Below are 17,444 nucleotides of genomic sequence, written 5' to 3'. Positions count from 1 at the left end.
CGTGTAGTTCTGGGCTGATTCCTCACCGTTCTCATGATCATTGCAACTCCACGAGTTGAGATCTTGCATGGAGCCCCAGGCCGAGGGAGATTGACAGTTCTTTTGTGTTTCTTCCATTTGCGAATAATCGCACCAACTGCTTGCGATGGTCTTGTAGCCCATTCCAGCCTTGTGTAGGTCTACAATCTTGTCCCTGACATCCTTGGAGAGCTCTTTGGTCTTGGCCATGGTGGAGAGTTTGGAATCTGATTGATTGATTGCTTCTGTGGACAGGTGTCTTTTATACAGGTAACAAGCTGAGATTAGGAGCACTCCCTTTATGAGTGTGCTCCTAATCTCAGCTCGTTACCTGTATAAAAGGCACCTGGGAGCCAGACATTTTTCTGATTGAGAGGGGGTCAAATACTTATTTCTCTCATTAAAATGCAAATCAATTTATAACATTTTTTACATTTATTTTTCTGGATTTTTGTGTTGTTATTCTGTCTCTCACTGTTCAAATAAACCTACCATTAAAATTATAGACTGATCATTTCTTTGTCAGTGGGCAAACGTACAAAATCAGCAGGGGATCAAATACTTTTTTCCCTCACTGTTTATGAACAGATGTTAATAAGATTTCATGTTGCTGAAACACTGTCAGTTCCACTTTAAATTGCACGCAATTCCCAATATAGAGCATTACTTTTGTCCTGTGTTATTCCCAGGCAGCCCCCTGTCTCAGCCATAAATACTCCCTCCAAGGTTTCATACCGTGATGCTCAATGACCTAGTGTCTACAATGCTATTAAGGTTGAAAGTAGATTTGCCAATGACACCAGCCATCTCTTTAGCTGTTTATTAAACTTTGCAACATTGCATTACTGTAAGAAATGCATGCTATAAGTCAATACAGTTTTGTGATATAGGTAGACGGAAGTTGCACAAACATTGTGATGCAGGACATGAGTTTCTAATAGCTGGCATTACTGTAGATTTGGGTTTGATTATTTCAATGCCACATCCAGTCAATATCAGAGTGCAAACTGTTGATCAGGCTAGGGCTGTGGCGGTCATAACATTTTGTCAGCCGGTTATTGTCATGCAAAAGACTGCCGGTCTCAAGGTAATTTAATGTTAATTAACATAAACACGTTTAGCATCTCCAGGCCTCTACACAAACAAGCCGCATACAAGGCACTGATGTGCACCTTTGGAACATCTACATTTAAAAAAGTATAATAAATCAATTTGATATACACCATCACAATAAATCCATTATTTATTTTAGGCAGATCTAAAAGAAACAGAAAATGTATTTCAGATTAACAGAATATGAGTTGGCCTACTGTACGTTATCTGGCTATGCGCCATGCTTGCATGTGTGTATGTTTGGCTGTGTGTGCTTAGGTGCCAAGGTGGCTTGGCACCTAAAACCCTCACAAACTTTTACAGATACACAATTGAGAGCATCCTGTCGGGCTATATCACCGCCTGGTATGGCAATTGCACCGCCCACAACCGCAGGGCTCTCCAGAGGGTGATGCGGTCTGCCCAACACATTACCGGGGGCAAACTACCCGCCCTCCAGGACACCTACAGCACCCGATGTCACAGGAAGGCCAAAAAGATAATCAAGGACATCAACAACCCGAGCCACTACCTGTTCACCCCGCTATCATCCAGAAGGCGAGGTCAGTACAGAGAGACTGAAAAACAGCTTCTATCTGAAGGCCATCAGACTGTTAAATAGCCATCACTATAGACATAGACTAGAAATCACTGCCCACTTTAAGAAATGGAACACTAGTCACTTTAATAATGTTTACATATCTTGCATTACTCATCTCATACGTATATACTGTATTCTATACTATTCTACTGTATCTTAGTCAATGCCGCTCTGTCATTGCTCGTCCATGTATATATTCTTAATTCCATTCCTTACTTAGATTTGTGTGTAATGGGTATATGTTGTGAAATTGTTAGATATTACTTGTTAGATATTACTGCACTGTCAGAGCTAGAAGCACAAGCATTTCGCTACACCCGCAATAACATCTGCTAAACACATGTATGTGACAAATAAGATTTGATTTGATTTGATGGTGATGCTGTGGAACTGGCAAAGCTGCAATTTTGAGATTTATTTGAAGAGCTTTGATTGGGAAGGAACAAAAATTACATGGCACATCCATTGTCTCTGGAACAAAAATAAAGAAAATAATACTCAAAATCTGTGATGAAATGACTGCCTGACGCTGACAGAGAGACTTGGGACCGTTAAAACCCTCAATTTTACATTTCCTTATCAGCATTCGCAAGCATCAAACTGAAATGCTACAAATGGAAAATTTACAAAGAGATAGGAATACATTAAATGGGCTGTTAACTGGGTGGCTTTGAAATAATTAATTCCTTTCACGTGTCACCACTTTGTGACGAGAGTCCATGCTTCACAGTGAATTGATAATGATAAAATGGTAATAAAAAAATATTTCAACAGTTCTGTCAATGCTTTTCAATATAAGCATTGTTTTCATGTTTACTGCCAATTTTCCTTCTGATTACTAGTCTGCAATTTAGTTTAACTAATGTCCATTATTTAGCCTTTTAAAAGAGAAGTGTTACGCTTAGGCAGAACAAATGGTTGGTGTTTTCTCCCCAAGCAAAAGCAATGCAGATTCATTATAGTATGTTCTAGATATTCTACAGTTCTAAGTATTCTAATGTATGATTGCCCTCTGACCGCAGCAAGCGACTTTGGGTCCTTGAAAAGCGCTATTTAAGTCCCATATACAGTATTATTATTATTATTATTATTATTATTATTATTATTATGCTTTCTTTGCCTGCAATATGGCAAAAAGGATGTCTAAAATTTCAAATATCTACACTGAGTGTACAACACATTAGGAACACCTTCCAAATATTGAGTAGCACCCCTTTTGCCGTCAGGATAGCCTCAATTTATTGGGGTGTGGACTCTACAAGGTGTCGAAAGCATTCCACAGGGATGCTGGCCCATGTTGACTCATTTACATTTAAGTCATTTAGCAGACGCACTTATCCAGAGTAGTGAGTGCATACATTTTCATACTGATCCCCGTGGAAATCAAACCCACAACCCTGGCGTTGCAAGTGCCATGATCTACCAACTGAGCCACAAGGGACGCCAATGCTTCCCACAGTTGTGTCAAGTTGGCTGGATATCCTTTGGGCAGTGGACTATTCTTGATTCACACGGGAAACTGTTGAGCGTGAAAAACCCAGCAGTGTTGCAGTTCTTGACACACTCAAACCGGTGCGTCTGCCACCTACTACCATATCCTGTTCAAAGGCACTTAAATATTTTGTCTTGCCCATTCACCCTCTGAATGGCACACATACACAATCCATGTCTCAATTGTCTCAAGGCTTAAAAATCCTTCTTTAACCTGTCTCCTCCCCTTCATTTACACTGATTGAAATGGATTTAACAAGTGACATCAATAAGTGATCATAGCTTTCACCTGGTCAGTCTGTCATGGAAACAGCAGGTGTTCCTAATGTTTTGGACACTCAGTGTATATGTTTTATTGTCACATACACCAGATAGGTGCAGTGAAATGTGTTGTTTTAAATGGTCAGCCATAGTAGTACGGCACCCCTGTCCCTAACAGATTTTTCACCTGTCGGATCGGGTATTCAAACCAGCGACCTTTCAGTTCCTGTCGCAACACTCTAATCGCTAGGCTATCTGCCACCCTACAAACAACTGAACTCAAACGAGTTGAGATAAGAAGTCCACTGATTACACTGTGCTTCTTGGTAAGCTAGCAAAGTTTTCGAAAGAAATCACAAGCTCTTGAACTTGTTGCCTTGCAAAAGTATTCATCCCCCTTGGCGTTTTTCCTATTTTGTTGCATTACAACCTGTAATTTAAATGGATTTGGATTTGGATTTCATGTAATGGACATACACAAAATAGTCCAAATTGGTGAAGTGAAAAGAAAAAAATTAATAACGGAAAAGTGGTATATGTATTCACCCCTTTTGCTATGAAGCCCCTAAATAAGATCTGGTGCAACCAATTACCTTCAGAAGTCACATAATTAGTTGAATAAAGTCCCCCTGTGTGCAATCTAAGTGTCACATGATCTGTCACATGATCTCAGTAAGGCCCCAGAGTCTGCAACACAACTAAGCAAGGGGCACCACCAAGCAAGCGGCACCATGAAGACCAAGGAGCTCTCCAAACAGGTCAGGGACAAAGTTGTGGAGAAGTACAGATCAGGGTTGGGTTATAAAAAAAATATCAGAAACTTTGAACATCCCACGGAGCACCATTAAATCCATTATAAAAAATGGAAAGAATATGGCACCACAACAAACCTGCCAAGAGAGGGCCGCCCACTAAAACTCACGGACCAGGCAAGGAGGGCATTAATCAGAGAGGCAACAAAGAGACCAAAGATAACCCTGAAGGAGCTGCAATGCTCCACAGTGGAGATTGGCGTGTCTGTCCATAGGACCACTTTAAGCCTTACACTCCAGAGAGCTGGGCTTTACGGAAGAGTGGCCAGAAAAAAGCCATTGCTTAAAGAAAGAAATAAGCAAACACATTTGGTGTTCGCCAAAAGCCATGTGGGAGACTCCCCAAACATATGGAAGAAGGTACTCTGGTCAGATGAGACTGAAATTGAGCTTTTTGGCCATCAAGGAAAACGCTATGTCTGGAGCAAACCCAACACCTCTCATCACCCCGAGAACACCATCCCTACAGTGAAGCATGGTGGTGGCAGCATCATGCTGTGGGGATGTTTTTCATCGGCAGGGACTAGGAAACTGGCCAGAATTGAAGGAATGATGGATGGTGCTAAATACAGGGAAATTCTTGAGGGAAACCTTTTTCAGTCTTCAAGAGATTTGAGACTGGGACGGAGGTTCACCTTCCAGTAGGACAATGACCCTAAGCATACTGCTAAAGCAACACTTGAGTGTTTAAGGGGAAACATTGAAATGTCTTGCAATGGCCAATGCAATTGAGAATCATCTGAGGTATGACTTAAAGATTGTTGTACACCAGCGGAACCCATCCAACTTGAAGGAGCTGGAGCAGTTTTTCCTTGAAGAATGGGCAAAAATCCCAGTGGCTAGATGTGCCAAGCTTATAGAGACATACCCCAAGAGACTTGCAGCAGTAATTGCTGCAAAAGGTGAATAGTTATGCACGCTCAAGTTCAATTTTTTTGTCTTATTTCTTTTTTGTTTACAAGAAAAAATATTTTGCATCTTCAAAGTGGTAGGCATGTTGTGTAAATCAAATGATACAAACCCCCAGAAAATCCATTTTAATTCCAGGTTGTAAGGCAACAAAATAGGAAAAATGCCAAGTGGGGGTGAATACTTTCGCAAGCCACTCTATGCTACTACACACTTTCAGGCAAGCTACAGTACCACCAAGCTACAGTATCACCAAAAGCAAAATACTTTTCTGAGATAAGGTAAAGAAAAAATCACAAGGAAAATAATTTTGAGATACAGTATGTAGTTCTGTGGATACTGGATAGCAGTGATCAACTTAAATCATTTGAAGGGCTGACTCAAGTGTTTGTCAAACACGACTCTGAAGACCAATTCTGAAAATACTGCAAAGTACATCTGAGATTGATTTCCTTCTCTTTTTTTCATTAATCTTTGAAATTATTCCGCTTGAGTGGAACTTATTGCTCCCCAATGGTTGAACTTTCCCCAAGCCTTGGAACACTCAGACTTCCCATTGTGTTGTGCATACCTGCAGGAAACCCGAGGAGACTTTTCAGACTTTTATGGGAATCGATCCCATCATCTCTAAACTAAGTGCAAAGTAACAGAACAACCCAAAATCCCTCACGCCATTTCAGTGGGGTGGGCGGTGAAGGAGGGATAATTGTTGAGAAAGTGTCTGAAAACATGTCATTCCTATAAAGAAAAAAAGGATGTTGATTCTTTGCTCTTTGCTTCAGACATGCTCTGACCCATGCTTCTGCCATAAGACGTGAGTCGCCCTTCATTCCTTACATCTGATCTTATTATTTTTCTCAGCCCAACTAACGACCAGCCAGTCCTCATTTCTTCCATCTGAAGACATACGGTATGTATGGAAATTGTCAATGATTGGCTTTGCAATCATGGCTTAAGAAGTGAATGACAGATAAACAGTTATATCTGTGCTGTTATGTAAAACCACTAACAACTCAATCAATAGAGTCAATGGTGATGATGATTATGCACAATATAAAGAGAGCTTTTATACTACTATTGACATGGTGATTAACGGCTTGGGAACTGTAGTACAGCTGGTCTCTGTCCTAAATGGCACTTTATTCCCTATATCGTGCACTAGTTTTGCACCCTATGGGCCCTGATCAAAAGTAGTGCACTACAGTGCATTCAGAAAGTATTCAGACCCCTTGACTTTTTCCACATTTTGTTATATTACAGCCTTATTCTAAAATTGAATAAACATTTTAAAAATCCTCATCAATCTACACACAATACCCCATAATGACAAAGCAAAAACAGGTTTTTAGAAATGTTTGCTAATTTATTACAAATAAAAAACAGAAATACCTTATTTACATAAGTATTCAGACCCTTTGCTATGAGACTCGAAATTGAACTCTGGTGCATCCTTTTTCCATTGATCATCCTCGAGCTGTTTCTACAACTTGATTGGAGTCCACCAGGGGTAAATTAAATTGATTGGACATGATTTGGAAAGGCACACACCTATCTATATAAGGTCCCACAGTTGACAGTGCATGTCAGAGCAAAAACCAAGCCATGATGTCGAAGGAAATGTCCGTAGAGCTCCGAGACAGGATTGTGTTGAGGCACAGATCTGGGGAAGGGTACCAAAACATTTCTGCAGCATTGAAGGTCCCTAAGAACACAGTGGCCTCCATCATTCTTAAATGGAGGAAGTTTGGAACCACCAAGACTCTTCCTAGAGCTGGCCGCCTGGCCAAACTGAGCAATCGGGGGAGAAGGGCCTTGGTCAGGGAGGTGAACAAGAACCCAATGGTCACTCTGATAGAGCTCCAGAGTTCCTCTGTGGAGATGGAAGAACATTCCAGAAGGACAACCATCTCTGCAGCACTCCACCAATCAGGCCTTTATGGTAGAGTGGCTAGACGGAAGCCACTCCTCAGTAAAAGACGCATGACAGCCCGCTTGGAGTTTGCCAAAAGGCACCTAAAGGACTCTCAGACCATGAGAAACAAGATTCTATGGTCTAATGAAACCAAGATTGAACTCTTTGGCCTGAATGCCAAGCGTCACGACTGGAGGAAACCTGGCACCATCTCTACGGTGAAGCACGGTCATGGTAGCATCATGCTGTGGGGATGTTTTTCAGTGTCAGGGACTGGGAGACTAGTCAGGATCGAGGGAAAGATGAACAGAGCAAAGTACAGAGAGATCCTTAATGAAAACCTGCTCCAGAGCACTCAGGACCTCAGACTGGAGAGACCAGAAAATAGCTGTACAGCGACGCTCCCCATCCAACCTGACAGAGCTTGAGAGGATATGCAGAGCAGTATGGGATAAACACCCCAAATACAGGTGTGCCAAGCTTGTAGCATCATACCCAAGAAGACTAGAGACTGTATTTGCTGCCATAGGTGCTTCAACAAAGTACTGAGTAAAGGGTCTGAATACTTACATAAATGTGATATATTTGTTTATTTATATACATTTGCTGAAATTTCTAAAAACCAGTTTTTGCTTTGTCATTATGGGGTATTGTGTGTAGATTGATGAGGGAAAAAAACAATTTAATCAATTTTAGAATAAGGCTGTAAAGTAACAAAATGTGGAAAAAGTCAAGAAGTCAAGGAATACTTTCCGAATGCACTGTATATACGGAATAGGGTGTCATTTGGAATGTAGTCCAAATCTCCCCTCTGTATTGCGTCTTACCCTATCAGTCTCACTCAGGCAGCTGTGTATGGACCATTTCACTCAGGATGCTTAGGTCACATGCCAATGCCAGTTACCCGGTGGGTCTATTGTTTGAATGAGCTTACCAAGGATACTGATTCATGTCAACAGGCCTCTTAAAACAATGTTTTGAGGTATAGCTGCCAAAAAGGCTCCATAAATTACATGGTTGTCTTCAATAAGGTATCACTGAAAAAGGGATTGGGGTTTATTTTGTCACATATTAGGGTTAAGGTCATTGTAGAGGATTTCCAAAGACACCTTTGGACAAGGCCTAGCTAGCCCTAATTAGCATTTTTAAGAAGGGGTAAGGCTAAAGAGGATTCTTTAAACTCTCTAATTCAACTGTTGTTTTCACCAAAGGTCAGTGCACAGAAAGTAGTGACAAATTGCTTGAGGCTTGACCTTCCCATCCTCTGGAAAACCATCTGAGTAATTACCATGAGCAAGTCCATAGTAAAGCTGGTGTTAGCCTAGCCTGAGTCCCAGATCTGTTTGTGAGGTCTTGCCAACTCCATTGCTGTAAGAGTTGACAAGACAACACACACACACACACATAACAACACACACATATATGGGACTCAGGCTAGGTATTAGCTGTAAGGGCTAGCTAAGAGTAGAGGACTGAGTTGTCTGAGGTACATATTCCGGGCTACATGCCATAATACCTTAAAAAAGGGGCCTAAATACAAAGAGATGCAGTATATTTGCAGTAGCTGGAATTTTGTCTCTCAAGATAAATAAGCAGTGAAGAGGCGCCTGCAAGTGTCCAGAAATAATTTGCCCACTTGAAAAGCTAAGCGAGTACATTGATGGCAATTGAGGCATTCATAATGCTTTCAGGTACAAGCCCTATGAGCTGATGTTTTTGTCTTCTTGCTCATTCATATTCTAGATGAAGCACATACACTTTCAAATGAAGTTAATTCAGAATTACACACCGGCGAGCCCAGCTTCAAGGTCTGTGTGATCTTACTGAACCCAACTGAGCTGTGCTAGCAATGACGCAGAGGAATGTTTTTGTACTGCCAAAACCAATGGCCATGGAGTCTGTAAAAGTCAATTTCACAGTGAAACAGAGACTACAAAGAAAATACTTTCAACTTCTGCGCTAATGAACGCATATTTTCATGGATTCAAAATCATATAGGCCTATTACTTCAGCCTCAGCTTGGAGGTTTGTTATGTGTCTCAAAGATTATGTGGGAAATTACCCATATATCCTTAGCGTTGCCCAATGTATATGACTGAAGCTAAGAAAAAAGTTTTAATTTTGTTTTAAACAATGACTTGCTAACATATAAAAACAACGCCATCATTAATGTGTTAAGACTTGTAGATAAACAACGAGACTGAACACAATGGCCCTATGGTTTATTCTGTCCATAGAAATAGAATAATGAGATTCTTTTTATGTGGTTCTTTTTTCCTCAGGTTGTTCTAGAATGGCAGATGCGGTCTGAATTAGTTTTTAATTACTGTAGTCGTGTAGACAATATACATAAACACATCGTAACTTAGGTTATGAACTGCAGATTGTGAAAGCTCAACTGTCATGACTAATTAGTAAAGTTATACATTACCACTTATACTGCTATTAGTTGACCAAGCCACAGCATTATTTAAGTGCCATGACAAAAGGGAACATTTTATTTGTATTTACAGTGCCTTGCAAAAGTATTCACCCCCCTTGGCGTTTTTCCTATTTTGTTGCATTACAACCTGTAATTTAAATGGATTTTTATTTGGATTTCATGTAATGGACATAGTCCAAATTGGTGAAGTGAAATGAAAAAAATAACTTATTTCATAAAATATGTGGTGCGTGCATACGTATTCACACCCTTTGCTATGAAGCCCCTAAATAAGATCTGGTGCAAGCAATTACCTTAAGAAGTCACATAATTAGTTAAATTAAGTCCACCTGTGTGCAATCTAAGTGTCACATGATCTGTCACATGATCTCAGTATATACATATACCCCTGTTCTGTAAGGCCCCAGAGTCTGCAACACCACTAAGCAAGGGGCACCACCAAGCAAGTATAGTATCTGAAGATTATGCCTTTGTTAAATGTTTTTCATGAAGAAATAGAATGTTGTTTATGGTAGTATCAAGAGGGAATGTTTTAGGTGTAATACCACATACCACAGACAGGGGGTGGGTTGTAGACAGGGGAGACTGGTGATTGGCCAGAAGAGGGGGCAGCAGTGTTTATAAATAGGGGTTAAACGGTGAGACGTTAGAACGAGCATAACAATCTGGCGAGTCGTTCTCCGGACAACGCGTGTCTGTAATTTATGCTGTAACCTCGTGGTATGAATAAAACTTCTAACATGATGCAGCATAACGGACTCTTTGTTGACAGCAGTAATTGCCACAATTCATCATATACTACAGAATGGCGAGCTTGCCAGGAGGGATGATGCAATCCTTCTTTGCTGCATTTGGAGTCATCAAGCTAACTCAGGCTGACTTTGGTCTGGAGTCATGACCCGACTAGACACAGCTAAGTTGTTGGTTTTGTTACTGCTTATGTACACTGGAGGAGTGTACCCTTACGACCGTGTTTCGGGTGGCGTTATGGCTGTTAACTGGGAGTCTGAACGAAAATAGTCTAAATTTGGTTGATGGGTAAATGGGGAATAATAGCATGTTTAGGACAATGGATTGGTAGAGAATGAAGGTTGGAAGATATCTGCATAGTTAGGGCACCGTGAATACGGATAAGACCTCTTAATCGAGGCGACTCACAGGAGTGGGCCAGAAATCCAGGTCTTAGTTAGACTGAGTCAGGTTGATTTCTTAAGCGGGAATTATGAAGTGAATTGGTGTATTTACGTTATACTCCGCCTCTGGCCGACGGGAAATTGGTTTGGGGATAACCTCTTGATATGAGATTCATCTTTCAAGGCAACAAAAAGTTAGATGGAGATATTATTGATAATCATGGAAAATGATTGGGCCACGGTGCAGGATATTGATTTGTGTAGTATATCGCAGTTGGCTAGAGGCTACAGCTCATTCTTCATTGTTTCAGGTCACGTGGTACATCGTGGCTAATGCTAACGGCTAATGCTAACGGCTAAATGTGTGTTGTGTCACCATGTACTTTAGGCTAAGCTAAATGCTAATGCTACAGGCTAATTGTGTTGTGTGCTACATGTTAACGTATCCTTAGAGATTCCGTTGCGACGGGTGAAAGTCTCTTAAACTTGTTTATGTGTTTGTAAGTCAGGTTGTATGTTTTGTGAGCGCTGTTAAATGTTGTTTGACTAGAAGGGGGGAAATGGGAAGTTACAGCTGGCTGTTATTCTTTCTGTTTGGGGAGAGAGTAGAGAATCATTCTTTCATGGGGAAAAGTATTTTTGAATGGTTGGGCGCATGCGTTTAAATTTACGACACTACAGTACCCAACGTGGGAGTTGGAGTTTATGACACGAGATTAGGACACGTTTTGGTTTACGGCACTAAATCTACGACATGCGGTCGTGCTGAGGTGAAGAAACAAAATGGGGCGTAAGGTCCTATCTTTGGGGTTTCTTGCAGGGGAGACAGAGGAACACAGACGACGGAACAGATAGGCACCAGGAGAAAGGTTAACACGATGATTCTAGTTTAAACGGTGGGGGTTAAGATGAAACTTGTTTGGGTACCTATTGAATTTATAAATTAAATATATGGTAACGGATTAGTCTTAGAGTGAATTAAATAATTAAATAACGAATAAAAATAAATGTTTTTGAGCGTTTTAGTTAGTTTTGAGTTTAGTCTTAGAGGGAATAAGGTAGAACGAATGAATATTGAATGGTTGGAAATACTCAGTGATTGCATTAACTACTAAAGTCTTTTTCTGTGTATGTTCTTCTGTCATATGAGAGGAGCAATAGGACTAGACGACAGACGAGAGCAGAGGAGAGAGAGAGAGGACGTGCACGTCACGACACGTGGCAGAGGATCAAGTCAAAAAGGTTTTGGTACTGATTATGGTTACAAAATCTTTCCCTAACAGAATATGTGATGTTATGACGAGTTTACATGGGCTTGGCAAATTCTATTTCAATAAAAGTTACAATTTGGAGGCTATGTGCATCACTGGGCTGGATTACAGTTCGATTGGAAATCAGGTACTGACATTATTTTGCAATTATGATACTTGGGGTTTATATCATAGGAAGAAACAAGGGGTTATGGGAATTGGAGTATTGAAGGGTTGTAAGGTTAGAAGGCTTTGTTTATGGGTATTTTAGTCTGAAGATGACTAACTTGCATTTACTTGCATTTGATGGGTTGTGGTAATATACTCAACACTAATGGATAAGTTGGTGACATAGGATATAGGAATAAAAATTGGGTTTAATTATTCAGGATTTATTTGGAGTTGTTAGGGTTATATTAATAATTACAGGGGGGGAAGTCTATATAATTTATACAGTTTAAAATAGGATAGTTCACAATAAAGGAATAGAAAGGCTTGTTACAATGGGGTAAAAAATATCAGGACTATGAAAGTCAGTACATTGGTTGATATAGTGCATAGTGGTAATCCTTTAACTAAAGTGTTGCTAGGGTATCCGGCAAGTGAAACAAAAGTTGCCCTTCATTCTCAAACAGAAATTGATAAAATATGTCAGCGATAAGATAGGTTTAAAAAGTAGAGCTTAGGGAGGTTTATTCTCAGCTTACAATAATCATCCAGGGGTGATTATGGCATCAACGATGAAGATGAATTCAAAACTCCAGAAGTAAGAAGAACCGACATGTTTGGAAACGAAGAGAAGGAGGTTCAGAAAGATGAAGATGAAGAGAAGAGAAACTGATGAAGAAAAGGATCCCAATAATAGGAGATGTCTGGAACGTGAAGGAGAAGGGGAAGTTAAAGAAGATGAGTGATGATGAAGAGGTTATGCGTGGGTGGATATGACTCTGTGATCAGAAGGAAGTGGCAAGAGGAGAAACGAAGAAGGATACTGGAGACTTGATCTCTGATGAAAGTTGAACGAAGAAGGAGACAAGAGATTTGAGTTGGAGATTAAAGGTGTTGTATGTTCAAGAGGATTTTATCCTACAATGACTGGCAAAGAAGAAATAGGAGATATAGACAGGTGTATCAGGCCTGGAGGAAGAGACAACCTTGGGAGAGGTAAGGGAGCTAGAGGAACAGCTCGAGACGCTGAAGATACAGAAGAGACAAGGAGAAAACATGCGGAGAACATTTTTAATCCCAAGAATTGGAGGAGAAGAAGAATACATTGAGGCAAAGATGCTGAAGAAAAGTAATAAGATGATGGAAGATGATATTTCAAGAACAGAACTTAGAAGATAACCTTTTGAAGAATACTGATAGGTCCACAACGAGAAGAACTGGACGAAGAAAACTCAATCAAATACAACTTATAACTGGTGGTGGAGAAGAAGAAAAGTATGAAGAATCAGAGTGAACCAAATCAACAATCACTGTCACAGCTTCAACTGAACAATATCAAATGCAATTGTACCAGTCAAAGGGGGGTACCAGATGTTCCCTATCCACAGCAACAAGTCAGGAGGAAACAAGAGAACATTTTTAAGGAAGATACAGGGGCAATTCAAGATCACCTGTTCTCCAGGTGAACACTAAATATTCTAGAGTGTCTAGAATATCCAGAAGGGGGGTATCAGCTGATAGCATCGATTAGAGAAGAAGAGAAAATAGCTAAAAGTAAAAACAACCGACTATTAGAAGTGATAGTGAATAGGGGAAAAACTTATCTGGGTTCAGTCTAAAGAGGTTATCCATATCACTCTGTAAAATAAACTAATTAGGTTAGGATAGGGGTTTGAAGTAGTAAAACAGTTTACTCTTCGGGAATCAATTGAGCTCTGCTATAGAAGTCAAATAGGAATTACAATAGACATACTAATATTAGGACAATATATCAAGGATATTGTGGGAAGAGATGCATGGTTTAAATTGAAGGGTTCAATCAGAGACACACTGGACGACTGACTGTCTGGTGGAATATTTTAAGAAGTGGGGTTTTTGGGAATCATTTGTTTAAAAGATAATATCATAGGAAGGATGATAATGTATTAGATTGCCTGTTAGACAATCTGTCTGGGAAAATAAACTTAATAGGGGTGACTGTTATTTTGGGTTACATTCTTACACTAAGAGATTTGAGGTTAGGCTAAAAGGTGTTTAGTCATTTGCCAAGTCTGTGTGTAATGAGTCAGGAGCAGGTGGGGAATTCCCAATCACGTATTCAAAAATTTGGTGGTAAGAGATTTTGTCAATAAATCAGGGGAAAAGGTTTTAAATGTTATGAGAGAAAAGATTAGATTAAAATAAGTTAGGAGAACTAGGGGTGAAGGAACTCTGAGACAGTAAGCTAAGTTTCAAAGTTAGTAGTAAGACAGAGAGAGAACAGTGAGGAAGGACATTTTAAAGTTTAGTGGGAAGATATGGTAGGAGTTTAAATCGGTTAGGAGCAGATGCATTGAGAAAGTATGTGTTGCTGAATGATTTGAGGGTGATTGAGTATCTATATTTACAGTTTCCAGCAGGGAGATCAAGGTCATTATAGGTGTATTTTGTGTAATCAAAAGTTTGAAAGTCAGGGATTTAGAGATAGGACTGAAAGGGGGAAAAAGTGACACTAGTGGGGATGGATGGAAGTACAAGGAAAGAGTTCAAAGTCTTAGGGGAAAACTGGGGGAAAACTAGGAGTAAATAAGGACATTAACACTTCAGTCTATTACAACAACAGGGAGAAGCAATTTAACTCTTTCAACATTGATAGGTATTAAAGTCATAAATATAGCGCATTTGATTATAAGGGTTCAGCACCAATTATAGGGGGAAAATACTGTTATTAGAGTTAGGATAATAATAATTATAATATACCATTTAGGATGATGACGTTTCTTTCACAGAGAGAGAGAGATAATTAGGGAGGATAAGTATTGTTAGCAGGATCAGAAGTAGGAGCTGTTGCACCTACTCAAATAAGGGATTATTTTGCGTAAGGTTACAGATAAAGATCAGGGAGAATATGTGTACTTATCTAGTGCAAGCATTAGAAGTTGTTCCGGTTAAGAATTATTGGTTAAAGGGCTATGTAATTCATAAAGTAACGCTTATAATGGAAGATTTGAGGTCTGTAGAAGTTTCCACAGTCACAGAGGGAGTTAAGGATAAGTTTATTACAGTAGTCACTCCAACAGGGAATAATCGAATAGGATGTTGGTAGTTTCCCACTAGAGGGAATTAAGGGTTTTAAGTCATCAACTAAATCAACAACGTTAATGGTAACTTTGGGAAGGGATTAATGATACGAGGGTAATAGCAAATGTAGGAAGGATGACGACAACTTTTCTGAAATTAGAGGTAGCAAGAGGGACTCAGGAGGTTATGGAAAATAGGAGGGCAGATAGAAACAATATAGATTAATCTGAAATGGAGAAGATAGATTCATCATGGAGCTATAGGATGAGGTCTTTGATTTTGATGACAGACGGGAGGAGGTATCTGCAGTGCCGCTTGTTCTTCTGTTGTGAAAATTAGAGATAGATAGGCAGGTAGGAATATTTGGTTCCAGTAAATGATTTTGTAAGAATCGGTGAGGAATCTTGAGGGTTGATGTCTGTTGGGGATGCCAGCCCAAGACGTGTTGGACGGTTGCGCAGCCTCTAGCGGGTCTGGGTCAGGGTTATGCTTTGTCATGACTGTGGTATCGGCAACAGTCATTGACAGATAAAATAATGTAGTTGTCAGAACAGTAGGGTTTAAGTGTTCTTGGGTAAAGGGAGTACCCTATGGGAATTGTTAGATGGAAAGGAAAATCAGGTAACAACGGAACCCTGAAGTATTCAGGTGAAACATTGAGGGCTAAAAGTTATTGTTGTTATAATAAAACATATGAGGTAAGGGTATGTTTATGGGAATATCATATTGGGATGTTATATGATAACTTTGGATAAGCATGAACATAAGGTTAGAGATGACAAATATAGTGTAATTTTTATGTACCAGGTAGTAGAAAAATGATTAGCTTTTGACTGACAATGTGACTATTGGGAATTTTAGAGATATTTGGTGGGTTTGTGATGATAAAGTATGTATATTCTTACCCTATGGGGGATAGGATGTTGTTACAGGTCAACGTTTAAGCTTCCATATGAGGCTTTTACTATTAAAAGAGAGCTAGCATCGGACACAGCTAAATCTAGGGTTAAAAGGGTGACATGGTTACATGTCATAGTCTTCAAGCCTACCATTGTAGAATGAGTCTAAGGGAGAAGGGGGGACTTCTTCCATGGTATGGTGTAACATTTGGAAAATATCAGCGATGCATTTGGATGCAAAATCAGTTAGGCCAGTAGGGGGCAGTGATGGGGTACATTTTAAGGCACTGTGTAATATGTTACTGACCGTTGAGAAAGTTATGATATTGAGATAGGTTGGAGGAGTGGTGCCTGGAGGCAACACTCAGATGCCATTGTTGACTGTTCCGGATCTGGACGAAGAGGGACAAGTGGCCTACTGATGGATAAATATCATTTTGGATTATTTGATGATTTTTCAAGTTGTTTTTTTCAATATTAGTATGATTTTTGGTATGATTTATGAATCAAAGGGGGGGATAGGTTAATGTGATTCATACATCATTTATAGGTCTTAAATTGAGGTTGAGGTTTAATTTGAAAATGTGGTTTTGCAAAAGATACTGTTTGGTCGTTTATTTTCTTGTCATTCCAGAAGCATTTGGGAGAACATGTGGAGATTGGAATACTCAAACAAAGACAATATGAAGGGACAATATGACTGGAGGAGATGAAACAAGGAGGGTGTGGCTGATTCCATCATCAACAAGTCCATTGGAGGAGGAGACTACGGAGGAGATGAAGTGTAGTGGACTACATTCCAGTGTCAGCAATGAAATATAGACATATTTGATGTGTAATACATAATTGTGTCATATTCTTAGGTATTGATTTTAGTAGAATGATGTTTGATGTTATTGAATGCAGATGAGGATCTTAGATGCTTTTGTTTATTTCGATGGGGTTTAGGGACAGAAGGTCTAAAAAGGGAGAGATTCATTGTACGATTCGATGGGTTGACCAGCCGTACAATGGATATTTATGGATAGGATTTTGTTTCCATGTGTATTTAATTACATCATAGTTTCAAATGTCTTTACATGATTTATGAGTTTATCTGGAGTACCGCGGTGGTTGCCTGGGGCAGAGGAACCGTGAGAGAATTTTACTGTCTTGATTGATGGATGGATGGATTTGGAACAAAGGTTGCCTGACAGGTTTTTCGCTTTCACACTCCATAGAGATTTATTCATAATTCATAGTAATGTGTTCACACTCCATAGAGATTTATTCATGATTCATAGTAATGTGTTAACATTTCATCAACAGTTATTCATATTTTATAAGAAAGGTATTTACACTCTAGAGGAGAATGGTTTGGTTTAAGGTTAAAGATATTCAATAAGATAAGTTGTT

Source organism: Coregonus clupeaformis, chromosome 15 (genome assembly GCF_020615455.1).
Source record: "Coregonus clupeaformis isolate EN_2021a chromosome 15, ASM2061545v1, whole genome shotgun sequence".
Lineage (NCBI taxonomy): Eukaryota > Metazoa > Chordata > Actinopteri > Salmoniformes > Salmonidae > Coregonus > Coregonus clupeaformis.
This window is presented reverse-complemented; position numbering follows the sequence as displayed.